Genomic DNA, 27,878 nt, shown 5'->3' with positions numbered 1-27,878 from the left:
TGAAAAGAGAAGGGTGAAAAGCATGCACTGAAATGCTCATAGGTTTGAAGGAGTGTTTATTTATCTTTGTATGTGTCAGAGTGGTGCAACTAAATATTTTGAATTAAAAAACTGTTTGGTTTGGGTCCGCTTTAAACAAAGCAGAGCTAATGACCCTTTGAACTTTCATGCAGTAAAACCTTATCTCAAGCTGCCGCTCACTGTTTCTTGGCTGTTTAAGTTCTTCAGAAAACAGGACTGTATTCGACCCAGTGGGTCAAAAAGCTCATAGAAGCTCTTTTGAATAGACAACAACTGAAGTGTTTAACTCTTCGGGCCTGTACACACTGAAAAACGCAGGCAAAAACGCAAGCGCATGCGTTTTTAAAGTGCCTGTAGTTTTAAAAACGCATGCGCTTTTGCCTGCGTTTTTTGTGCGTTTGCGTTTTTCTTGTAATTGCTGATTGGCTAAAGAATCCTTTGTTTTTTTTCTAGTTTACATTTCAACAGGAATCAGGAGATTGCAGAGTCTTCTGGGATACTGACTTCTGAAAAACGCAGGCAAAAACGCAAGCGCATGCGTTTTTAATGCGTTTTTCATGCGCTGCGCTTAAAAAAGCGCAGCAGGCACTGTGTTTGCGTTTTTTTAAAAACGCATCGCACCAGTGTGTACAAGTCATCACGATTTTCATTCTTTTTCAAAAGACCTTGCGTTTTTAAAAACGCATGCGTTTTTAAAAACGCAACGCAAGCGCAGCAGTGTGTACAGGCCCTTCCTGTACTGGAAAACAATTCTTTGCTACTACCTTTCTATTTCTTAGCTGTACTACACATACAATTCATTATATCATGAGTTTATTTTTGATTCAGTTTTGCTTTAAATGCAGATCAGTGACATCACCAAGGCACCTCATGGGCGGTCCTGGCTCTTCAAGGATTACACATTGCATTCTTATTGGTCTTTTTTTGAATCTATAGTTTAAAGGGCAACAACCAGTTAATTCCTTGAAGTTTGGTTAAAATTTAAAATAAAAAAAAAGTATATATAAATCCTAAATGCATCTGCTGTTTTACCTTGTGATTCACACTTTTAACCCATAGTTCTTGCACATGACAAAAAGCCAATAAAAGTTCTTACGGATGTGCCTAAAAAAATACTAATATACCTCATTGTAGAGAGTGCTTTATGGTTTATAGTACCACCTTGCACTGTAAGTTTTATAAGTGAGATAGCCAATCATTTGTTTTTAAAATATCTTGCTTTTATTTTTATACCAATGTGCTGTGCACATATGTTCCATGTATTCCTTCAATAAATTTGTTTTGTATACAGGTGTGTCTTTTGTTTTGATGCTTAAAAAAAAAAAAAAAAAAAAAAAAATCGCAAAAAATTATTTAAGTGGGGAGCTGATGGTGTGATCTACGTAGTCCAGTACTTCCAATGGTAGCAGCACGGTGGCGTAGTGGTTAGCTCTCTCGCCTTGCAGCGCTGGGTCCCAGGTTCGAATCCCAGCCAGGGCACTATCTGCAAAGAGTTTGTATGTTCTCTCCGTGTCTGCGTGGGTTTCCTCCGGGCACTCCGGTTTCCTCCCACACTCCAAAAACATACGAATAAGTTAATTGGCTTCCCCTAAAACTGGCCCTAGACTACAGTACTTACACTACATAATATAGACATATGGAAGATTGTGAGCTCCTTTGAGGGACAGTAAGGCCCGGTTCACACTTGCGGTTTTCAGCCAAACGGACCGGATGGCCTGACCGGATCCGGACCGGATCCGGATCGGAACCGTACGGTTCTGATCCGGATCCGATCCGGATCCGGTCAGGTTGCATCAGGTGTTCATCCGGATGCGATCCGGATCCGTTTGGCAAAAGTCACGTAAAAAAAAAAAAAAATGTTGGGGTCTGGGAGGTCAGCAGAAGGGGGGCCTGTGGAATCAGGCCCTCCGCTGTTTAGCACTCACCTCCACCTCCAACATGCTGCCAACATCTCCAGCTCGTGCTGCTCCACTCCAAAATGGTTGCCCATGTGTCCCCAGCAAATATCGCCGCAACAATCCTCATAGGAAGTGGGGTAGAACATCCGGATTTTTTGCCAGTGTGTTGTGCGCTCTCCGGTTCTCATTGGTTTCCATTGGCCGGATGGTGCAGTCCGGCTCCGCCCCGGATACGGCTGCCGGAGGAGCCGGACCCAAAAATAGCGCATGTTGGAACGGACACCGGAGTCCGGATCCGGTCCGGCTCCGGTCCGGACGAAACGGACGCATGTGAACCCTGGCATAGCCTTACATTGCTATGCCGTGCGTCCGTTTCGTCCGGCCAGCATGCGGTGCGGCTCCGGTGCGGCTGCGGCACGGCTATTCCGGATAGCCACCGCTAATGTGAACCGGGCCTAAGTGACATATATATATATATATATAAATTGTACAGCGCTGTGTAATATGTCAGCGCTATATAAATACTAAATAATAAGAATAATAATAATGGTAGTCATCTTCAACTCAGCTAGATTTAGAACTAGTTGTAAAAACAAAACAGAGAGGACACCAAGAGCCCAATAGTGCAATATTGTCTGGTAAGCTCAATATATAATATAATATAATGCCAAAGGTTCTTATACTCACAAAGGTGGGTTACCATCAGGTAACCACTTGACAGGCAGGTGGGGAGTATTAGTACCTGACCCCACTCAGGTATAAAAGTCGCTCTCTGTAGATAGGAAAATGGAGAAAGAACCCCTCCACCAGGGGTGGACTTAATCGTGCTGAAATATGTACGAACAGAGGCGCCAAGCAGAGTAAAACAATGTTCTAAAAATGAGAAAAAGAGGGAAGTCGAGGTGGACTTACCTCCCTCTGGTAGTGGACATATACTCAAATGCAGAGTAAAAAATATACAATTTATTCACAGCTCCATAAAATCGCAACGCGTTTCGCAGTCAACAGTCCCGCTTCATCAGGCAGTACAGGAGCATATAAAACTGGTTCAGGTCCATAAAGCGTGTGAGCGCCTCTGTCGTCCATAAAGCTCACACGCTTTATGGACCTGAACCAGTTTTATATGCTCCTGTACTGCCTGATGAAGCGGGACTGTTGACCGCGAAACGCATTGCGATTTTATGGAGCTGTGACTAAATTGTATATTTTTTACTCTGCATTTGAGTATATGTCCACTACCAGAGGGAGGTAAGTCCACCTCGACTTCCCTCTTTTTATCATTTTTAGAACATTGTTTTACTCTGCTTGGTGCCTCTGTTCGTACATATTACAGCCGGATTTAGAACTAGGCAAACTATGCACATGCCTAGAGGCACCAGCCCTGCTCAGGAGGCTGGTTACCAGGAGATCCTATACTACAGTCACTGAGAGCCACTGCAGCTGTAGCTATCTGGTTGCTTTCTGCTTTTATCCTGTAGCAGTTTGGAAAGAAGTCCTTTTTAACGGAAGGGCCAAAAAACGTTTCGGCCCACAAAGAGTGGTTCACCACACCCAAATTTGACACTCAGTAAATACCATGAGGACTAAAAAACCCTAACAACGTTATGCTGTAGAAAAATATCAAAATTGCTTTTATTGACACAAAAATCCAAAAATTGTGCAATCCTTTTTATATAAAGTATTATGCAGTATTTAGAACCTCATAGGTATCACAATAATATACTTCAAGGTATAAACCCTGTCGCTCCCTGATCGCGTGCGCGCATGCAACGGGGGACAATTGTCCCTCGTGTGTATGTAGCTTAACAGTGGTCAGGAAGTACAAAAGAAGGGACACAGAGAACTCATTAATATAAGTAAGTAGATATCTACTCACAAATCACCTCATAGGCAACCACTGTAAATGCAGGTGGGGCGTTTAGACCTGTCCCCACTCAGGAGTACGAAGTCACTGTCTGTAGATCAGAAAAAGGGGGTTCACCAAGGGTGGTTTCTAGTGATGAGCAGAAATTACGCACATGCGTAATTACGCATAGTAATACGCAATTACGCATCATAATCGTAATGCAAAATTTCAGGGGAATAATGTAAACTATTTCGTAATTAATTGTTCCCATTCATAATTACGCATACGCTATATATATGTTAAGAAGTATGGTGGGTACAAGTTACAAAAAGAACAAAAGTCCTTGTTGTTTTTGAGAAAATCGATTTTAAAAATACAAAAAAAAAAAATATTTTTTAAACTGTCATTTTTCTAGGTTTAAAAACCATTTTTCTTTGCATTTTCAAAATCCCTTTTCTCAAAAACTACAAGGTCTTTTTGAAAAATTATTTTTTTGACTTCTACCCAATATTCTCCGTAACATACGTAGCAATACTGGTAGCAATAGCTTGTATGCGGGCTTTTCTAATCACATTCACCACCAAAGTCGGCACGACATTACGCGTAAATTACGAGTCAATTCATGCGTAATTACGAATGATTACACAAAGTCAATTGAACTACGAATTACTAATTTTGTGTATGCGTAATTGTGAACATTTACGCATAATTTTGCGTCATCGTAATTAGCAGATTTCGATCATCACTACTGGTTTCGGATATTGTAGAAAAACAAACAGAGGCAACAAAAGAATAAAAATAGTTAAAATGGTTAAAAAAAATTAGAGAGGAGGTAGTGGTGGACTTACCTCCTCCAAGCAGACACAAAGTACTGTCGATGTGAAAAATCACAGAAATTTTATTTACACACTCCAGTAAATCGTGCGACGCGTTTCACAGGCGTGACCCTGCTTCATCGGGCAATAAAGGAGGAGCATATAACAGCTGCAGGTCTCAGTCACAGAGGCACTTGGTGTCATTTAGACCTGCTGCTGTTATATAAGTCCACCACTACCTCCTCTATATATTTTAACCATTTTAGCTATTTTTATTCCTTTGGCGGCAAAATTTGGATGGGCCCCTTAGGCAATTACCCCACCCCCCATCCTGCCCAGAACAGTGCACGGATTAGGGATCAACTGCCTGCCCCTATCCCACCAGTGGCGGCTTCAGCTTCAAATTCTTTGGGGGCACAAAGGGTGCATGATGGCCGGCTGGTGGGGCCCAATTGGGTGATCAAAATCGATATTTGTATGCCTAACTTTGGTGATAAAATTAAGGCTAACTAATACAGCAATGATAGGAACCATCATGCAAACATCACATACAGAACCCAGAGGCTTTAAATGAGAGCAGTTTGTCCAAATGATGGTGCTATTATTGAAGAAAAGTTAATAAAAAATATAAGGGTCATCCAGATACATTCATGACAAGGAATCTCACAAGGATTGGGAGGAATTTATGGCAAATAAATAAGACCCTTGGCTTACTTAATGCCTACATAGACTTAACTGTAGGTTATTGAGCAGGAGGGCACTCTGGGGGCACAGATTATGTCCAGACAGAGAACCTGTGTGTATCAGTATTTAAAGGGATGATTTAGTAACCCTTCACCACCGTAGTCTATTCAGCAGCTGTTAAAGGACACTTAAAGAGAACCCACTGCGGTTTCTTTGGGGGGCAGATGGGAGAGAGAGGCATGTTCTCTGCCTCATGACATACTTCTGGGTCCCCTCACCGCTGCTCTCTGCCCCCCCCCCCCCCCCCCCCCCACCGCCGCGCTACAGCCCCCTGCAATTAGTGACAACATTTGTCGCTATCTCAGAGGATAAATAGAGGAGAGGGATTCCCTGATCAAAACACCCACTAGGGGCGTTCCTGCAGGGTTCCCAGAACTGCCATTGGGCAGCTCTCTCTCCCTGGTCACGCCCCCTGCCACTCCCCCGCCTCCCTGCATGCTGCTGTGAGAGAGAGATCTCTCTCCTTCCGGCGTCATGACCCAGAGGTCCCGGAAGTGAAAGTGGGCCAGTGCAGCCAACAGGAGCGGCAGGGAGTTGGGGTTTTGGCGGCTACCTGATCCGCTCAGCCCCGCGGATCAGGCAGTATAATCTTTATTTTATTTTATGAGCCCACCTCGGGTAAAAGTGATATGAAGGCCGCCATATTTACTTCTTTTTAAAGAGAATCTGAAATCTTTTTTTCTTAATATTATATTTTTTCTTATTTTAATATTTCATATTATTAATATCATGATTAGGTGTTAGTCACGTTGTCTTCCATGGCATTCCCGCCCCCCCCCCCCCCCCCCCCACACACACACACACACACACTGGTCCAGATAAGCAGCTTTTATCTCTCTACGACCCACTCGGTCAGAGAATATGCTTGCAGGAAGAGGCAGAGCTGTTCACTATAGCTCCACCTCTCTCAGTGCCATTTGCCGCCAATCTCCGTGCATTTCTGCCCCCTCTTCTAATTAATTGCAGGCACATGCGCATGCAACCACCCCTCAGTGGGTGGTTGGAGTGTCTGAAGACTGTCTGTTTGCATTGGCCGTCCTCCTCCCAGAGTAAGGGAGGAAATGACATCAATATTGGCTTCAGCCAGAGGGAATTAAGATGGCAAATGCCTGAAACAGAATTCTCTTTATTTTTCAACATAAAATTCACTGAAATAAAAACGTGGACAGTGCAATACATGTGTTATGTACGTAGAGAAACTATTTATATACTTATATATGTGTTGTTGTTTTTTAGATAGTATAGCTGACAGGTTTGGACCAGATATCAGTTCAGACTTTGGGGGATACCGCTATAAAATAATTATTCAGGCTGGGGACGGCGGCGTGCGAGCGATCCAGGCGGAGGGGGCTGGAGGAAGCCCCAGGTATGTATATATTTTTTTATTTTTAGTCATCTCAGGGTCTCTTTAAATCTTGTTTCTGCCTGGACTTGGGCTATGGCAGGTTAATATTCATCTCCTTTATCAGACATGCAAGCGAGAAATCCGTGAGGTTCACAATTACATTTTACACTGCCCTCTACTGTCCATTTCTCTAATGAAATAATATCAACCGCTACCAACATAAGACAAAGGGGAAAAATTCCCTAAGGGCCTTTTTCCACTACCCTGCGGTTTGTGATTTTATTCCGATCGCAAAACGCAATGTACATTAAACTAATGGAAAAGGCAGCAGCAATTTCCATTAGAGCGATCCGTTTGCAATGCGATTTTGGTCAATATGCGATCATCGTCCTGACGCATTTTGGATGCAATTAAGCTTTACTATACTTAGTATAGTAGCTGAATCGCGATCGCATGGTGGAAATTGAAACGAGATTGTGACCGCGAGCCCCAACACTTCTGCAAGTTCCACCAGCAACCACTTAGGGTCCTTTACTACTGAAAGCCATTTGCAAATCTCAATCACAAATCGCTAGCTGTTTTTAAATTGCTAGGGTTGCTACTTTAACCATTTCAGCCCACAGGTATTTTTCACCTCCCATTAATTCTCCAATAACTTTATCACTACTTATCACAATAAACTGATCTATATCTTATTTTTTCCACCACCAATTAGGCTTTCTTTGGGCGGTACATTTTTGCTAAGAATTATTTTTTTCTAAATGCATTTTACAGGAATATTAAGAAAAAAAAATGAAAAAAGTCATTATTTCTCAGTTTTCGGCCATTATAGCTGTAAAATAATACATGGTACCATAATTAAAACTTATGTATTTTATTTGCCCATCTGTCCCGGTTATTACACCATTTAAATTATGTCCCTATCACAATGTATGGCGCCAATATTTTATTTGGATATAAAGGTGTATTTTTTCAATTTTGCGTCCGTCACTATTTACAAGCTTATAATTTAAAAAATGTTTATAATATACCCTCTTCACATTCTATTAAAAAAGTTCAGACCCTTAGGTAACTATTTATGTTTTTTTTTTAATTTTTTTAATTGTACATTTTTTTTTTATTACAAATTTGATTTGGATAATTTTTAGTGTGGGAGGAAAACAGTTACTTTTAAATGTAATAATGTGGGTGTATTTTATTAAAAAAATTATGTAGATGTAGTTTTACTATTTGGCCACAAGATGGCCACAGTGAGATTTGTTCTTTTTAGCTCTGGAAGCGAGAGTGCTCGCTTCCAGGAAGTACAAGGAGGACGGGAAACTTTTTTTTAATCAGAAATACTTCGGCCTCTGATAAGAAGCCGTCGGTTTTTCGGTGGGGGACTGTGATCAATGAATGGGAACTATATTCCCATTCATTGATCAGCGGGCTAATGGGGGGCGGTATTCTTGTGCGGGAGCGTGCACAAGACTAAGGGAATCTGAAATGAAAAAAAAGGTATGCTATAATGATTTGTATGTGTAATACAGCTAAGGAATAAAACATTATTAGCACAGATATGAGTCTCATATTGTTTCCAGTACAGGAAGAAACTTCAGTTGTTATCTAGACAAAAGAGCTTCTGTGACCTCTGCGTTGACAGCACTGTCTTTTGAAGCTCTTATCTCAACTGTCTTATTGTTTCTACTTTGTTTATGTTTTTTCTGCAGAGAAAAATTCAGAGTCAATAGCCTGCTCTGTGAAATCATTTAAAATGCCGAGTGTATTGTGGAAACTGCAATTATTAAAAAATAATGCAATGTTATTAAAAAAAGATATATATATATATATATACTAGCTGATTGCCCGGCGTTGCCCGGGTATGTATTTGGCTGGTGTTAGCTCCGCCTACTTTTTCTAACCCTAACACACAATTACTCACTGACCAAGTTTGTGAGCTTTGCGGTCTTTGGTATCAATAATCTGCTTTGAAATGAAACAAATCTGATTGGCTGTGTGTGGCTCCACCCCCTTTTCTGAATTTGAACCCCAGTCACCCAATAACCAACTGTACCAGGTTTGAGGCCTGTGCCATTAACAGTTCAAGAATGGTAGCAATTAAATATTCCCCTTGAAAAGCAACAGGTGAAGTTTGATTCACTTTTGTAGGCTCCACCCACTTTTCTGAATATTAATCCCAGTCACCCAGTGACCAACTGTGCAAAGTTTAAAAACCCTGCTATTAACAGAATGGCTGCAGTATACATTTTCCCAGTGAAATTTGTATTTGTCTCCACCCACTGATGACCCGGCGTTGCCCGGGTATGTATTTGACTGGTGTTGGCTCCGCCCACTTTCTAACCCTAACACTCAAACACTCAATGACAAAGTTTGTGAGCTTTGGGGTCCTTGGCATCAATAATTTGTATATTCCCATAGAAATTAAACAAATCAGATAGGCTGTTTGTGGCTCCACCCCTCTCCAGCATTTGAACCCCAGTCACCCAATGACCAACTGTAGCAGGTTTGAGGCATCTACTATTAGCAGTGTGAAAATGGCAGCAATTTAAATATTCCACTTGAAAATCAACAAGTGAATTTTGATTGGCTATTATAGGCTCCACCCACTTCCCTGAATATTAATCTCAGTCACTCAGTGACCATCTGGGCAAAGATTAGGAACCCTGAAATAAACAGTGTAAGAAGGGCTGCAGTTTACACTTTCCCAGTGTAATTTGTTTTGGCTCCGCCCACTTTTTGTAACCTGGACACAAAGTCACTACTCAATGCCCAAGTTTGAGAGTTTTGGGGGTCCTTGGCATCAATAATTTGTATTTTCCCATGAAATGAAACAAATCTGATGCACTGTTTGTGGCTCTGTCCCCTTTTCTGAATTTGAACCTCAGTGACCCAATGACCAACTGTACCAGGTTTGAGGCTTGTGCCATTAACAGTGCAAGAATGGCAGCAATTTTTATATTCTCCTCGAAAAGTGACATGTGATTTTTGATTGGCATTTTAGGCTCCACCCACTTTTATGAATATTAATCCCAGTCACCCAGTAACAATTAACTGTGAAGAAGGGCTGCAGTTTACAATTTACCAGAAAAATCTGTTTTTAACTCCACCCACTTTTTGTAACCTTGACACACAGTCACTACTCAATGACCAAGTTTGTGAGCTTTTGGGTTCCTGGCATCAAAATTGTGCTAATGGAAGCAGTTTATCCAGCAAAGAAATCTGGCTGTTTTTGGCTCCGCCCATTTACTAAATTTGAACCCCGAACACTTAACAACTGACTGTAGCAGGTTTGAGGCCTCTGCTATTAACAGTGTGAGAATGGCTGCAGTTTCAATATTCCCCTTGAAAATCAATAGGTGAATTTTGATTGGCTGTTGTAGGCTCCACCTACTTTTCCGAATATTAATCCTAGTCACCCAGTGACCAACTGTGTGAAGTTTGAGAACCCTGTCATTAACAGTGTAAGAAAAACTGCAGTTTACATTTCCCCATGTAAAAAGTTAGTTGTTTTTGGCTCCACCCACTATTTCTAATCTTGACATACAGTCACTTAATGACCAAGTTTATGATGTTAGGCCTCTGCCATTAAGAGAGCATGAATGGCAGCAATGTAAATATTCCCCTTGAAAATCAAAAGGTGAATTTTGATTGGCTGCTGTAGGCTCCACCCACTTTTCTGAATATTATATCCCAGTCACCCAGTGGCCAACTGTGTCACGTTTGAGAACCCTGCCAATAACAGAATGGCTGAAATCAATCTAACAAATCTGATTGGCTGTTTGTGGTTCCACCCCTTTAGTGAATTTGGACCCCAGTCATCCAATGACTGACTGTATCAGGTTTGAGGCCTCTGCCACTAACAGTGTAAGAATGGTAGCAATGTGAATATTCCCCTTGAAAATCAATAGGTACATTTTGATTGGCTGTTGTAGGCTCCACCCAGATTTCTGAATATTCATCCAAGTCACCCAGTGGCCAATTGTGTAAAGTTTGGGAACCCTGCAATGTAAAAAATGAAGTCGTTGGCACCGCCCACTTTTTTTCTAACCTTGACATACAGTCACTCAATTATCAAGTTTATCAGCTTTGGGGTCCTTGGTATCAATACTTTGTATATTCCCATTGAAAAATAAACAAATCTGTCTGTTTGTGGCTCCGCCCCCTTCCTGAATTTGGACCCTAGTAACCCAGTGACCAACTGTACCAGGTTTGAGGCATCTGCTTTTACCAGTATAAGAGAATGGTAGCAGATGAAATATTCCCTTTGAAAATCAAAAGGTGAATTTTTATTGGCTGTTGTAGGCTCCACCCACCTTCCAAAATCTTAATCTGTCAACCAATGACCAACTGTGCAAAGTTTGAGAACCCTGCCATTAACGGTTTAAAAATGGTTGCAGTTTATATTTTCCCAGTAAAAGTTCTTTTGGCTCCGCCCACTTTTTGAAACCTTGACACACAGTCACTCAATGACCAAGTTTGTGAGCTGTCAGGTTCCTGGCATCAAAAATGTGTGAATGGAAGCAGTTTATCCACCAAGAAAATCTGATTGGCTGTATGTGGCCCCGCCCCTTTAGTGAATTTGGACCCCAGTCACCCAATGACCGACTGTAGCAAATTTGAAGCCTCTGCCATTAACAGTGTAAGAATAGCAGCAGTTCAAATATTCCCCTTGAAAATCAATAGGTGAATTTTGATTGGCTGTTATAGGCTCCACCCATTTTCTTGAATATTAATCGCATTCACCCAGTGACCAAGTGTGGCAAGTTTGAGAACCCTGCGATTAACAGTCTAAGAATGGCTGCCGTTTACATTTACCCATTTAAAATGAACGGCTGAAATTTGATTGGCTGTTTTATGCTCCACCCCCTTTTCCTGGATTTGCAACCTCGGTCACCAAGTGACCAACTGTGCCAAGTGTGGGGACTCTGGCTTGATTACTGTGAGAATGGCAGTCTTTTACATTTTTTCCATTGACTTGAATGGGTGGAATCTGATTTGCTGTTTTTAGCTCCGCCCACGTGTGCAGGGGGGCCGCGAGACCCCCAGAACATATCATCCCAGGCAGTAAGGGATCTGTGTACCAAGTTTCGTTCAAATCGGTCAAGCCGTTTTCGCGTGATCGCGGCACATACACACACACACACACACATACACACACACACACACACACACATACATCCGATTTTATATATATAGATATATATAAGAAAATAAAAATATGACACTATTTTCTTTGCTACTAATGTTAATTATCCGTATTACACAACCAATTAATTATATCATGAGTTTTTTTTTTTCACTTCAGTGTCACTTTAAGAGCTGACTCCCGTGATTTGTGAAGGGGAGGGGATTTTAGTTAGAGATAGCTCGAACCTCCGATTGTGACGTGAACCGCAATAGACTTCAATGGTAAAGCAAACTTTGTAAACTAGAAACATTTATGCTGGCCAGAAATGTGATGGAAAAGAAGGGGTCTAACACCTGAGTTTTTGCATGGAGGAGTGGGAAACACGCCAAAAGTCCCGGGGAAAAATCTGGATTTCACACACAGCAGCGTTTTAAGGGCAGAAATCGCATTGCATGCTAAATTGGAGGCCTAAAGTGCTTAAAAACGTCTTGCATGTGTATACATCAATCAGGGATTGTAATGAGAGTACTGCTTCACACTGCCAGACCAAACTCACTGTGTAACGCACCGCATTCCAGCCCATATGGTCGCCGGGCTGAAGTAGCTGAATGACATAACAGTGACTGTCCAGCTGAATGAAATTTGGTCTGTCCACAATGAAGCAACGACCTTATTATCTTGCCCCCCCCCCCCCCGCAAGACACTCATATAGCCGGCGGTCATTGATTCACTGTGTTACGCAAGCCCCTTCACCGCGGCAAGGTAATGATCACGAAGTGGAATTGACACATGTACATGCCTTTTGTTTTGTTGTTGCAGCTGCAGTGCAGCCAGAAAAATTAGGCAGGCATGTACACGCACCAGAAAAAGTAGTATAGCGGCCGCTGCTAGCAGCAGCCTTAAAAATTTATGAATCCACCTGGAGTCTTGGACCCTGTTGGTGGTGGCGGAGAAGGCAGTCAAGCAGCCTGCAGGCAGAGATGCTGTGTGTATGGACAGACTTAGTCTTCGGGCAGGCAGTCACACGGCGTGCAGGCAGAGATGCTGTGTGTAAGGACTGACTTAGTCTTCGGGCAGGCCTGACCGTGCTTTGCAAACCACGTGGTCAGATGGACCCAACGCTGTGTGCCAGAGATGCCACCACTTGCCTTTCAACATCATGGTACAGTTTGGGTATCACCTTTTTTGAGAAATAATTGCGGCCTGGTATCTTCCCCTGCGGTGTGTGGCTTTGCTTTTGTGTGCTGCTTTCCCTCAGGTGGTCATCCCATTGCAGTTTGTGCTTTGTCATCATGTGCCTTCGTAAGGAAGTTGTCCCTATGCGGGTCTTGGTCTTTCCACAGCTCAGTTTTTGGTGGCAGAGAATACAGATGGCATTGCTCTCATCTGAGGCATACACACAAAAAAATGTCCACACTGCTGAGCCCTGGGGTGATGGCACTTTGGTGGTGGCGGCCGACTGAGTGTTAAGTGGGGTGCCATAATCAGAGCAGGAGGAGGAAGATATGTCACGCTTCCGTGCGGAAGCTGAGGTGTTCTGTGTTAAATAGTCAACTACGCCCTGACAATCTTGGGGGTTGATGGCAAGCGCCTTCTGAACACTGTATTTTGGTCCAGGGCCGCATGAAATCATGACAGCACGACCTCGAACAGACCTGCCGGGTGGACTGCCTCTGCCTGTTTTGCCCATATTGGGGGAGATGAAGTGAAAAGTATGCACTGACTTGACTAATACAATGTGCAGTCACACAGGTGCAGTGAAGAGGTAAGCAGTGACTGGTATCAATGCAATGTGCAGCTGTCACACACACAGGTACCGTGAACAGGTGCAGCGACTGACTGGTATATAACACTGCGTGCGCTCACGTAGGTGGGTAGGTGCACTGAACAGGTGGGTATGCAGTGATTGGTATTACAAATGTGCAGCTGTCACACACACAGGTACCGTCAACAGGTGCAGTGACTGGTGTGGTGGTATATAACACTGCGTGCGGTCACATAGGTAGGTAGGTGCTCTGAACAGCTGGGTGGGGTTTTCAGGAGGGAGTGTAGCTTGATTGGCTACCCTGTGTCTGCTGACTGTGATGTAGAGGGTCGAAGTTGACCCTAATGATGTAGTATAGGGGGCGGGTCGAAATCGCATATAGTTTGCCGTTCAACCGCGAATAAGTTCTCGGTCGAACTGTTCGGGCCATCTCTAATTTTAGTATCCACAACAATGACATTACTTTGATTTAACAGGAAGTTGTCAGTAGGAAGTTGCAGGCAGCTTGCTGGACCACAATTCCCGCTTGCGTTGCCCACCACCCATCTCTGCGGTCTTACTCTTGTATCTCACTATAGATTGCTGAAGGTCTTTCTTTGCAGCTGTAAACCTTTTTCTGCACCACCGGCAATAGTCATTACTGGGTCCACAAGCCAAATCTCCGGCAATTTATGATGGTATTTAGATGAAACGATTGTCAGCACTTCGCAGCCCGCACATCATTCTCACACCTGAATGCTTTCTGCTGTATTGTAATAAAACCAGGACAATCCTTATCTAGAGGTCGATCAGCACAGATAGATATCTGTGGTATACAGAATGCAGGTATAATGCACACAATACTTTGCCACACAAGAAAGACTGGAATCATACTGTTACTAGCGGTGCTGTTTCGGTTTGGGTAAAAGTCAAATTCATTCTAAATATATTGGGCATTCAATTTGAGAGTGACCAAACCAAGTACATGTGATGTTCAAGGGTAAATTAGGATAGATACCTTCATACTTAAAGACAGGTAAAGAGCTGGCACATCTAAAGAAATATCTTTATTGGTTCCATGTAAAAGCATAGGGCCAACGTTTCGGAGCCACGTAGGACCCCTTTATCAAGGCAAGATTTGCTCACCGGCATAATCTGTCTTCAGTCATGTTAAACTCCTATTTCAGGAAAAGAAGGGAGAGAGGCTTTCTCAGGACACGACTCATGCAGGACGATGTGTATCCAGCAAATGGCAGCGACAACACGGCTGCAGACAGATTTTACCTGTGAGCAAATCGTGCCTTGATAAAGGGGCCTTGCGCAGCTCTGAAACGTTGGCCCTATGCTTTTACATAGCTAGATACTTATTTGAGTTGAAAAAAGACATACGTCCATCGAGTTCAACCAGAAAACAAAGTACAACACCAGCCTGCTCCCTCACTTATCCCTGCTGATCCAGAGGAAGGAGAAAAACCCTTACAGGGCATGGTCCAATTAGCCCCTAAAGAGAAAAAAAATTCTTCCCGACTCCAGATGGCAATCAGATAAAATCCCTGGATCAACACCACTGGGCATTACCTAGTAATTATAGCCATGGATGTCTTTCAATGCAAGGAAAGCATCTAAGCCCCCTTTGGTACATGAAACCAATAAAGATATTTCTTTGGAATGTGCCAGATCTTTGCCTGTCTTGAACATTGCATAGAGGGCGTCATCCCTCTTTTCTAGCAGAACACTCCCTCCACGGGTTTGATTCTTTTACATTACAATTCTGGCTATCCCATAGTGTCGTGAGCCTTAATGGACAACTCAGCACTGACTTAATAAAATACGAAGACGACCGTCTGCCTAAGGAAGGGTTTGTAGATAATGTCGGCCATGGGGGGGGGGGGGGGGGGGGGGGGAGGGACAATCAATACCTACCTTCCTGGGGCTGCTTTCTGGCCCTCCATCTGTATGCACTCCACCATCTACTCCAGCCAGACCTGGTGCAGCTGTTTAAGCTCCTGTGGTGGTAGCGCCAGTCTGTGTAACGCTCAGGACTGGATTTCTATGAGGCCACAAAGGTCCAGGCCTTGAGCGGCTCAGTCAGAGGCAGAATGAGCTGTTCCATGAACTCAAGGTGCATTGGGTATTGAGACAAGGTAACTCCTTGCCCTCTGTGGTTATTAAAGGATACCAGAGCTCAAAATGTTTTGCGTAACGGGGGGAGCAGGCATATACCACCACTTGTGCTGAGGCCCACCGCTCCCCCCGTTCTCCTCCCTGCCCCCTGTAGCTCACCTAAAAGCCCCCTGGGATCTTCTTTCAGTCAGCTGTGTCAGGCTTACTGGGCTGTGCGTGTCCTACAGCACACAGCGTGGACGGAGTGCACTGCGCATGCATATGACATCACTGCGCATGACATTTCCGGAGGGCAATTAGCAGCATCAGTGGGGCAGAAAGGAGAATGGGGGGGAGCGGTGGGCCTCAGGACGACTCACCATACATTTCAGCTTCTCTGTAATGCTTGGGGGTTATACTTTGACCACCCAGAGCAACTAGGCTGGTAGCTGAATATATGGAAGAGGCTACACAGGTTGCCCAGAGCAACTGCAGCTCTGGGCTTCTGATATCGCTACAAATAAAACACAATGGCAGTGCAGTGCCATGTTGCTCTCCCTTAGCGATAGCAAGCACTCAGACAGGTACAAGACAGGACTATAGATTGGAACGTAACTAGTAGCAACCACAGCTCACAGTCACGTCCACAGGAGCAGAGCAAGCAGGCTAACAACCAGTCACCAGCAAGCATCCACCCAGGCAAGACTACAGGATAGAACGTAACTAATAGCAACCGCAGCCTATAGTTACGTTCCCAGAAACTAGAGTAGCAGGAATACTACCAGTCACTAACGTGGTGATGGCAGAATCCAAGCTATCAGGATAATGGACTTCACTGACCCACCGCAGATGCAGCGAACGTCCATCAAGCATGGAACTAGGCAATACACAATAATAAGAAAAATAACAAAAGGCTCAACTAACGGATAAATATATATTAGCAAGTCTGCATATATATTTATCAAGAAATGAGCTAAAGCACAAGTAATAAGGTCGCATAGAACTACAATAACAGAACTATACAGAGTAACAAGGTGCCCAGCAGACCAGCGTACTGACCGCTATGACGGGCGGGGTCTAAAATGGGAGTCAGACTTTTAAACTGGCATCAGCCAATGGATGTAAGTATGCAAAGTTCCACACAGCTGAGCTGGCTTGATTACCAATTGCTAGCTGGCTGTGAATGCAAAGGACTCCCATAAGAAATACATGCAGTATTATGTAACAACATGCATGCAGGAAATCCAGGGCTATCTCGCCACAGCTCAGCTGCAACAAGCAATTGGTGGAATGATGCCAGCATCCTGAGCTGCCCAGAACTGCAGAGCGATTGTAAATGACAATGTGACTTATTGCGAATGCACAACCGAATGCAAGCAGATAAGCCAGAACTGTCCGTTTGCAGCTCCACTATGGAGAGCTTGCCTACCGCAGCGAAATTGAGAGGATCTGCGACTGGTGCAGGGGAAATAACCTCATCCTCAACACGGCAAAGACTGTAGAACTGATCGTAGACTTCAGGAGACACTCCCCCACCCTCCACCCAGTCCTAATTGGGGAGACCGCAGTCTCCAGGGCGCCGAGTGCTCGGTTCCTGGGCACAACTCTTACTAGCGATCTCAGATGGGGGGTGAACACTATCAAAATTCAAAAGAAGGCACAGCAGAGGTTATTCTTTTTGCGACACCTGAAAAAATTTGGCATCCCAAAGAAGCTGCTCATCAGCTTCTACACTGCCACCGTAGAATCCATCCTCTGCTCCTCCATCATATGCAGGGGCAACAGCTAGTGACAAATACAAACTCCAGAGAATAATTCATGCTGCAGAAAAGACCATAGGTTCACCCTTGCCACCTCTTGATCTCTTCCACACCGCCAGACTGGAAAAGAGGGCCAAAGGGATCTCTCTTGACCCCTCCCACCCAGGCAATCGCTTTTTTGAGCTCCTCCCATTGGGTCGCCGGTTCAGAGCAATTGCCTCCAAGACCACCAGGCGCAAGTGCACCTTCTTTCCCCAGGCAGTCCTCCTTCTAAACTCTAACTCCTGCCAGGCCGGAAAACTCTAGTCCTTGGGAAACAAACCCGTAACCGGCACCCGGTCTGTACCTGCTGCTCACCCTGAACCTTGACTGTATCATGTAACTGTTGGCCACCCTGATCTTTGACTAATGGATTATATCTGTTGCCCACCCTGAACCATGATCTGTATCAGGCATCACAGACTGCATCTGTTGCCCACTCTGAACCATGAACTCATACGCAGACCTCTCCCTACACCCTAAACTGACTCACGGATCTGTATACTGTATGTCCTGCATTGTATATTGTGCAGTATTGTATCTATTGTCTGTACCATGTATACTCATTTATTTTCATGTCTGCCAGGCCTTGTCTGGTCCTGTCTCTGCCAATGCCATGTGCACCACACACAATTCCGGGTACGCTATCTGGCGTACTTGGCGAAATAAAGATGATTCTGATTCTGATTCACTGCACCGGACAGAATACGCTACAGGAGGGATCCTTACATTCTGCTATATTTTTTGCCTCTGGTATCCTTTCAGTTTCTCATAGGGAAGAATTTCTCTCTGCAATTCAAAAAGTACTAAAAAGTAAGTAGGAGTAAAAGTGCTATCATCATTATTCAGTCTTTTTTCCCCAAGAAGGTGGCTTGTATCAGTAAAATAAAGATATAAACGTAATATCTGAAAATCATTATGTACATGTTATTAATGTTAATACTTTAATGTGCTGTTGCGGCAGTGGCATAGGGATTACCTTAGCAGCAATAGCGGCTGCTATAGGGCCTGTAGCCAAGGGGGCCCCATGGCAATAACTTGCAAAACAAAAACAAAACAAAAAAACAAACAAAAAATTGAGACGGCACACTACTGGCTGCAAAACTTTTGCTGTATTAAGTGGACAAAAACACCAGTAGTGTGCCGTCTCAATTTTTTGTTTTGCAAGTTATTGCAGCTGTGTGAGCAATCTAGCAGAGACCAGGCACCGGCCATTGGTAACAGTAAAAAAGGGCGCAGGAGGCAGGTGGACAAATCGGGCGCCGCCATTCACTCCCATAATAAATATCGTTTAATGGGCGCCCAACAGGAAAAAAGGGCGCCGGAGAAAAATAACGTTTTAAAAGCGGCGCCCGGAGACTTTTAATGTTTTATAACTGCTTCTCATGATTACACATTATTTAATGATTTATACATTTTTAAATATTATTTTTAAACAAAAAACAGTGCAATATTTTTTTAAAACATTATTTTTAAATGAAAAACAGTACAATTTTTTTTTCTTACATTATTTTTAAACGAAAACCGCACAATATTTTTTTGAAACATTATTAATGCTTATCACAGGGGGGTCTTAGGTTTAGGCACCACCAGGGGGGTCTTAGGTTTAGGCACCACCAGGGGGTCTAGGGGTTAGGGGTAGGTACAGGGAGGGTTACTTACTAATTTTTTTTTAAACGTTATTATACGTTTCACTTTTTAAACGGAAGATTAACGTTTTCACAATTGCCGATTTCATGCACATTATTTAATGATTTATAACTTTATAAAACATCATTTTTAAACGAAATATAGTACATTATATTTTTAAACGTTATCCATGTTTATCGTTTAAAAACCCCGCGCCCTTTTTTCCCAGCGCCCCTTTTAACGTACGCCCGGCCATTATCCAGGCTTGACAGGCCCGTGAGACTGTTTTTCCAGCACTCTGTTCAGGCCCAATGGCTATGTCTGGTAGCAATAACGGGGTCCTCAGTGAGCCTCCTGAGCCTCAGGTGCAGAGTAGAGTGAGCAGAGCAATGGAGAGAAGTTATCTATACTGGGGGCTACCTATACTAAGGGTACTTTTGGCTATGATAGTGGGGAGAACATCTGGCTACCTATACTGGGGAGCTATATAATATTGGGGATACAAAACAGTTCCAGGGAATATACACTGCTTGTATTTAATAGACATTAAAAAAAACTCTTATCTGCTCTGGAAAAAAAATGGAAGATACTTTTCAGCAATGGACAAATCTCTTTTAAAAGCTCTGAGTTAATCTGACCTACATCTACTTGACATGGTTCACGTAGGTAGAGGGATATCAGAGCAGCAGGTTTGTTTTAGCTGGAGGCTGCCTTGCAAAGTAAATATTGGTCTTCCAAATCCAAACAGGGTCAACAAAGGATAGAGGCATAGAGCTGATCCACAAGTCTAGAGAAATTCAGACTCCAATATATATTGGCGTGTTCAAGGACACACGTAGACAGCCTTAAAGGTGGATACCAAACACACGGGTAATTTGAGAGTGATAGTTAAGTTGCTTTCCAAGAATTGTTCTTTGATGTGTCACACGGCTGGGAGTCTGACTGGTTCTGGAGCCAACGGCAGACCTTTGGTCTCTATCTCTAAATGCAGAGGTGATGTCATCATTAAGCGACTACGACCTGAGCCAGATTTCAAGGGATGGTCCAACCAAGGTGAATATCGCTGCTTTGGATAAAGTTTGGCAAGTTCAACTGTCTACCCACTTTAAAGAGAAACTCAAACCAAGAATTGAACTTTACCCCAATCAGTAGCTGATACCCCATTTTACACGAGAAATCTATTCCTTTTCACAAACAGACCATCAGGGGGCGCTGTATGGCTGATATTGTGGTGAAACCCTTCCCACAAGAAACTCTGAGGACCGTGGTACTCCTGGCAGTTTCCTGTCTGTGAACCTTGTTGCATTGTGGGAAATAGCTGTTTACAGCTGTTTCCAACTGCAAAAAAGCATGCAGCAGCTACATCACCTGCCAGCAGTAAAAATGTCACCTTGTAATAAATGTCAGAATGTAAATCAGGGATTTAAAAGATTTTACAATGGGCAAACACTGACTAAATCATTTATACATAATTATTGTAAAAATGAAGCACTTTTTTTTATTACATTATTTTCACTGGAGTTCCTCTTTAAAGATATGTTTGCAGAACTCTAAAGAACCCTTACCACTCCCAATCAAGGGCCAATACAAATGGGTTTTCTATGCCCGATGTTGAATTCACCATTACTCCAATTTGGTAATATAGCGGAAAACAGAACTGACCCCTTCCTGACCTCGGACACTGCCAAACTCCTTGTCTATGCATCATCATCTCCCACCTGGACTACTGCAACACCCTCTTGTGAGGCCTCCCTCAGAACCGAATCGCCCACCTACAATCCATCATGAATGCAGCAGCCAGACTAATCTACACCCTCCCACCATATTGTCTCTATAACTCCTCTATGCAAATCCCTTCACCGGCTCCTGATCCACTTTAGAATCAGGTTCAAGGTCAGGGGCGTAGCAATAGGCCCTGCAGCGCCTGCGCCTGCGGGGGGCCCGGCCCCCCCCTGGGGCCCGCTCGGGGCCGTTTTTTGGGGGCTGGAGGGGTGGCAGCATGAGGGGAAAGCCTTGCCCACAGTCGGCGGGGAGAGGGGAAGTTCCCCCCTCTCTCTCACCTCGGGGCTCTCCCCTCTGCTCTCCCCTCCAGCTAGTCAATGTGTGTGGGCAGCAGGCAGCGGGCAGCGGCGGCGGGATACATACCTTCTTCCTTGCGTTCCATCGCCGCCTTCTCGCTCTAGCGGCTGACGTCACTTCCGGAAGCGGAAGTGACGTCAGCCGCTAGAGCGAGAAGGCGGCGATGGAACGCAAGGAAGAAGGTATGTATCCCGCTGCTGCCCGCTGCCTGCTGCCCACACACATTGACTAGCTGGAGGGGAATTTTCAGGTGACTGCTGCCCACATTACGATTTTCAGGTGTCTGCTGCCCACATTACGATTTTCAGGTGTCTGCTGCCCACATTACGATTTTCAGGTGTCTGCTGCTGCCCACATTACGATTTTCAGGTGCCTGCTGCCCACATTACGATTTTCAGGTGTCTGCTGCTGCCCACATTACGATTTTCAGGTGACTGCTGCCCACATTACGATTTTCAGGTGTCTGCTGCCCACATTACGATTTTCAGGTGCCTGCTGCCCACATTGTGATTTTCAGGTGCCTGCTGCCCACATTGTGATTTTCAGGTGCGGTGCCTGCTGCCCACATTACGATTTTCAGGTGACTGCTGCCCACATTACGATTTTCAGGTGACTGCTGCCCACATTACGATTTTCAGGTGACTGCTGCCCACATTACGATTTTCAGGTGTCTGCTGCCCACATTACGATTTTCAGGTGTCTGCTGCCCACATTGTGATTTTCAGGTGCCTGCTGCCCACATTACGATTTTCAGGTGTCTGCTGCTGCCCACATTACGATTTTCTGGTGACTGCTGCCCACATTACGATTTTCAGGTGTCTGCTGCCCACATTACGATTTTCTGGTGACTGCTGCCCACATTACGATTTTCAGGTGCCTGCTGCCCACATTACGATTTTCAGGTGTCTGCTGCCCACATTACGATTTTCAGGTGTCTGCTGCCCACATTACGATTTTCAGGTGTCTGCTGCCCACATTACGATTTTCTGGTGACTGCTGCCCACATTACGATTTTCTGGTCACTGCTGCCCACATTACGATTTTCAGGTGCCTGCTGCCCACATTACGATTTTCAGGTGTCTGCTGCCCACATTACGATTTTCAGGTGTCTGCTGCCCACATTACGATTTTCAGGTGTCTGCTGCCCACATTACGATTTTTAGGTGCCTGCTGCCCACATTACGATTTTCAGGTGTCTGCTGCCCACATTACGATTTTCAGGTGTCTGCTGCCCACATTACGATTTTCTGTCCCACATTACGATATTCTGGTGAACGCTGCCCACATTACGATTGTCTGGTGACTGCTGCTCACGTTACGATTTTCTGGTGAACTCTGCCCACATTATGATTTTCTGGTGAACTCTGCCCACATTATGATTTTCTAAAGGCCCACATTACGATTTTCTGGTGAACTCTGCCCACATTACGATTTTCTGGCCCACATTACGATTGTCTGGTAAAATGCTGCCCACTTTACAATTAATTTACAGTGAAACGATGCCCCATTACGATTATTTGGCACCTATGGGGGGGGGGCCCCATCCAAATATTCGCAGGGGGGCCCAGTGATTTCTAGTTACGCCCCTGTTCAAGGTCCTACATTTGGCCTACAAATCTATACACAAGTCCTGCCCGACCTACATCTCTGACCTGGTCAGCAGATACACAACTGGCCGCCCACTTTGCTCCTCCAACGACCTCCTCCTAACCACCCCACGCATCTTGCACTCCCATGGAGAACTACAGGACTTTACTAGAGCTGCCCCCATCCTATAGAAGAACCTCTCGATGCACCCCCTCCTATCGTGTCACCACCCCCTCCCTCTAGATTGTAAGCCTTTGGCAGGGCCCTCTCTCCTTGTGTATCATACATGACTGTGCACCCTCCCCAGAATATGTGAATATGTGTGATCTGGTATTGTATTATTACCTGTATTGTGTTGTGTATTGCTTATTACCTGTGTTGTCACCCCTGTTATCATTGTCTGTAATCTTATGTATTGTACAGCGCTGCATAATATGTTGGCGCTACATAAATCCAATAAATAATAATAATAACTGTAAAGCTGCATAGCAGCCACCCTCACCAATTTATGGGAAGTGGTTCTTCCTCAGATCAGAGCTTTTAGGCTAGGTTTCCACTTGTGCGTTTTGTTAGAGACTCTGTAACAACAAAAACCTCCCCTGGGGGGTACTCACCTCGGGTGGGGGAAGCCTCCGGATCCTAATGAGGCTTCCCCCGTCCTCCTCTGTCCCACGGGGGTCTCGCTGCAGCCCTCCGAACAGCCGGCGACAAAGCCGACTGTAGCTTCAATATTTACCTTTGCTGGCTCCAGCGGGGGCGCTGTGGCTGCTTTCGGCACGGAAATAGATGGAAATACTCGATCTCTGTCGGGTCCGCTCTACTGCGCAGGCGCCGGAGACTTGCGCCTGCGCAGTAGAGCAGACCCGACGGCGATCGGGTATTTCCGCCTACTTCGGCGCCGACAGCCGTCAGAGCGCCTGCGCAGGAGCCAGGAAGGTAAATATTGCGTCACGGCTGTACGGAGGGCTACAGCGAGACCCCCGAGGGACGCAGGACGGCGTGGGAAGCCTCATTAGGATCCGGAGGCTTCCCCCACCCGAGGTGAGTACCCCCCAGGGGCCGTTTTGTCGTTACAGTTCCTCTTTAAAGATATTTAGCTTAGAAAATTCGCATTAGTTTAGCAACAAATGGTAGTGAATGAGGCCGTTTCCATCGAATGCAAATTTTCCTAAGCGTTCGTACGCGAAAATGTCTGAGGTCCTGCTTATTTTATTCGGATATTTTACACCTATCGCCCGCAAGTCGCGTATAATGCTTTGCAATGGCATCGCATAGCAATGTGAATTTTCACTTTATTTGCTCAAAATTTTGCATTAAATGCATGGTTACAGGAAGTTGTCAGCAGTCATGACTAAGCTGTTACTAGGCAGATTATGTTACATTTGACTAATGCGTACAAATTTACATGCACATTTTCACCAATCAGAAAAATCTTGTACGATTTTTTGGGACGCAAAAATGATAACACTACAGTGGAAATGTAGCATAAGGGTAATATCTTCTTTTACCATTGTAGGCTCTGTGCCACCCCAAAAACCTCTACTTCCAAACATAAGAAAACCTTCTATTTCAATCTCCCTCTTCCCCTATTTAATGTGCAACCCCCCCTATGTAAGCAAAGCTTAAAGAGAACCTGTAACATAAAAAAGTTCCCCCGGGGGGTACTCACCTCGGGAGGGGGAAGCCTCAGGGTCCCAATGAGGCTTCCCACGCCATCCTCTCTCCCATGGGGGTCTTGCTGCAACCCTTCGAACGGCGGCCCAACAGATCCATCAGCCTGTTCAATATTTACCTTTCCAGGCTCCAGCGGGGGCGCTGTTGCGGCTTTCGGCTCCGAAGTAGACGGAAATACCCGATCTCAGACGGGTCCGCTCTACTGCGCAGGCGCCGGAGACTTGCCGTAGACTTGCTCCTGCGCAGTAGAGCAGACCCGACGGCGATTGGGTATTTCCACCTATTTCGGAGCCGAGAACCGCCACAGCTCCTGCGCAGGAGCCGGGAAGGTAAATATTTACATTGCCGCTGTTCGGAGGGGCACAACGGGACCCCCGAGGAACACAGGAGGACGGGGGAAGCCTCAATAGGATCCGGAGGCTTCCCCCGCCCAAGTTGAGTACCTCCCAGGGGAACTTTTTGATGTTACAGGTTTTCTTTAAGGCAAATGAGAAGTGTAAGAAATATGGAGGCTGCCATATTTATATTATTTCCTTTTAAGCAATACCAGTTGCCTGGCTGTTCTGCTGATCCTCTGCCTCTAATACTATTAGCCATAGCCCCTGAACAAGCATGCAGCAGATCAGGCGTTTCTGACATTATTGTCCGATCTGACAAGATTAGCTGCATACTTGTTTCTGGTGTGATTCAAACACTACTGCAGCCAAATAGATCAGCAGGGCAGCCTAGCAACTGGTATTGTTTAACAGGAAATAAATATGGCAGCCTCCATATCCCTCTCATTACAGTTGTCCTTTTAAGCTGACATGAATTCAGAACTTTCTCTATGTTCTAAAAGATAAGCAACAGCATAATACCCTTTAAAAACATGTCTTTGTTGCAGCTGATACAAATCCTGCAATAAATCTGCAGCGTGTCTACTTCCTGCTTTCTTGGAAGCACACATAGGGTTAACATCTTATGTTTACAAATTGGCTGCTCTGCCATGACAGTCAGCTGACACAAGTGACTGAATTACAGTTGTGATTAGTCATAGATGAGGGGGGATTAGAGAGGCTAAACTCTCTAAATACACACAGGGTGCAATTCTCTGTTTTCCTTCTGTCTTGTGCAAGAGTTCAGGTTCACTTTAAGACAAATCTGAAATAAAAATAAACTTATGAGATGATTGTATGTGTTTTACTAAATGTTTTATTACACATTGAACCAAGTCTCATATTCACGGCCATTTCTTGGGCAGTGCAGGCACGGCAACCACCCTGGGCGCAGACCGGCAAGTAGAAGAAGAGGGGCGCAGGCAGAAGGACATAACCGCTAGAGATCTGGTGATGCGCGGTGCAGCCAAATGGAAGAAGAAAGAAGATAACCAGCGAGATCACCTTCCCAGACTCCTCCTGGGCTGCCTGCGTCAGAAGTCAAGTCATCATCACGTCACAATCGCGTGATGACACCTGATGTCCTGTAGCGGTACTGCAGGCTGTCACCACCGTGTGATGACACCTGATGTCCTGTAGCGGTACTGCAGGCTGTCACCACCGCGTGATGACACCTGATGTCCTGTAGCGGTACTGCAGGCTGTCACCACCGCGTGATGACACCTGGTGTCCTGTAGCGGTACTGCAGGCTGTCACCACCGCATGATGACACCTGATGTCCTGTAGCGGTACTGCAGGCTGTCACCACTGCGTGATGACACCTGGTGTCCTGTAGCGGTACTACAGGCTGTCACCACCGCGTGATGACACCTGATGTCCTGTAGCGGTACTGCAGGCTGTCACCACCGCGTGATGACACCTGATGTCCTGTAGCGGTACTGCAGGCTGTCACCACCGCGTGATGACACCTGATGTCCTGTAGCGGTACTGCAGGCTGTCACCTCCGCGTGATGACACCTGATGTCCTGTAGCGGTACTGCAGGCTGTCACCACCGCGTGATGACACCTGATGTCCTGTAGTGGTACTGCAGGCTGTCACCACCACGTGATGACACCTGATGTCCTGTAGCGGTACTGCAGGCTGTCACCACCGCGTGATGACACCTGATGACCTGTAGCAGTACTGCAGGCTGTCACCACCGCGTGATGACCCCGATGTCCTGTAGCGGTACTGCAGGCTGTCACCACCGCGTGATGACACCTGATGTCCTGTAGCGGTACTGCAGGCTGTCACCACCGCGTGATGACACCTGATGTCCTGTAGCGGTACTGCAGGCTGTCACCCCCGCGTGATGACACCTGATGTCCTGTAGCGGTACTGCAGGCTGTCACCACCGCGTGATGACACCTGATGTCCTGTAGCGGTACTGCAGGCTGTCACCACCGCATGATGACACCTGATGTCCTGTAGCGGTACTGCAGGCTGTCACCACCGAGTGATGACACCTGATGTCCTGTAGCGGTACTGCAGGCTGTCAGTGGGCGGCGCCCATGGAGGAGTCGGCTTTTCGGGCTCTCTTCACCTGTGTGTTCTCCTGGTCCCTGCTTCCTCCTGGATGAGCGGCTGGTCACTAGTAAGTAGGCAGATCTACTTGTGACCTGTAGCTGTGTGACTGTGCCTAAAGAGTAAGAGTTCGCGAGTCCACGAGGGGGGAGGACGCATTTTTTACACCCTCACCCTGGGTGCAATTGAGCCTAGAAACTGCCCTGCTCATATTTTTATGTTCAGTTTAAAGGTGGCCACAGATTATACCATTTTTTATATCTATTTTTAATGCAAGTGTTACAATCAATTTTTCTGATTGATTGTAACATTTGAAGAATCTGACCATTGTTTCACACCTCGGGCCATAGGCAATAAACTTTTTCTCCTGATTTTTCCCCTAGGTGATTGTTTCACAACTTTGACTTTTAGGGCTCTTTCACAGTGCGACGTTAAAGTCGCACGTTACAACAACACGTAACTTACAGCAATGAAAAATCAATGGCCTTTTCACCGTGCAGACGTTGCGTTGGTGTCTAACGCTGCATGTTAAATGAAAGTGCTGCATGCTATGCGTTATACACGTTATTAGCTGCGTTAGACTGTTTGCACATGCTCAGTAACACTTGGCGACATACTTGTCATTGCCTGTATCTTCTACTGGACATGCTGTATGCGGTTGTAACGCTGCGTTGCGACTTTTTGGCCGCGTTGCGTTGTTACTTTGCAGTGCGACTTTAACGTCGCATCAAACCGCAACGTCCTATGTGAAAGTAGCCTAAGACCACCAGGAAGCAAGAAAGTACTCACAATCTTTTTTGATAGTACTTTTTACTTTTTAGTACCTTTTCAGTTGCAAAGCCCTGAAAAATTGTTTTAAATAAAAGATGAAAAATTATCTCCTAGAAGTAAACTCGGGAGAAAAAGGTAATTGCATAGGGACCTTTGTGGTAAATTTTTCCCCAATTATATAAAAAAATAATGATAAAAAAACTCAAAAACAAATTCGGTCTGTAAATTAAAGAAAACTTGTAACATAAATAACTGC

The 27,878-nt window shown here is 45.0% G+C and overlaps 1 protein-coding gene across 2 annotated transcripts in view; it reads left to right on the top strand.

Moving 5' to 3' along the window:
• Positions 1–25,837, top strand: part of FGF6 (fibroblast growth factor 6) — an 88,335-nt gene extending 62,498 nt beyond the window's left edge. Inside the window, exon 4 of one of the 2 annotated variants that reach the window (XM_068273136.1) lies at positions 25,653–25,837. The gene's annotated coding sequence lies outside the window, so the exon portion shown is untranslated. Of the gene's footprint in view, positions 1–866; positions 1,030–25,652 lie in introns of those variants that run through there. The other variant, XM_068273134.1, reaches the window with a different exon arrangement.
• The last annotated feature ends 2,041 nt before the right edge of the window (positions 25,838–27,878 follow it).

The sequence above is a fragment of the Hyperolius riggenbachi genome, chromosome 3 (assembly GCF_040937935.1).
Source record: "Hyperolius riggenbachi isolate aHypRig1 chromosome 3, aHypRig1.pri, whole genome shotgun sequence".
Lineage (NCBI taxonomy): Eukaryota > Metazoa > Chordata > Amphibia > Anura > Hyperoliidae > Hyperolius > Hyperolius riggenbachi.
The sequence above is the reverse complement of the archived record's forward strand: the minus strand, read 5'-3'. Positions and strand labels throughout refer to the sequence as shown.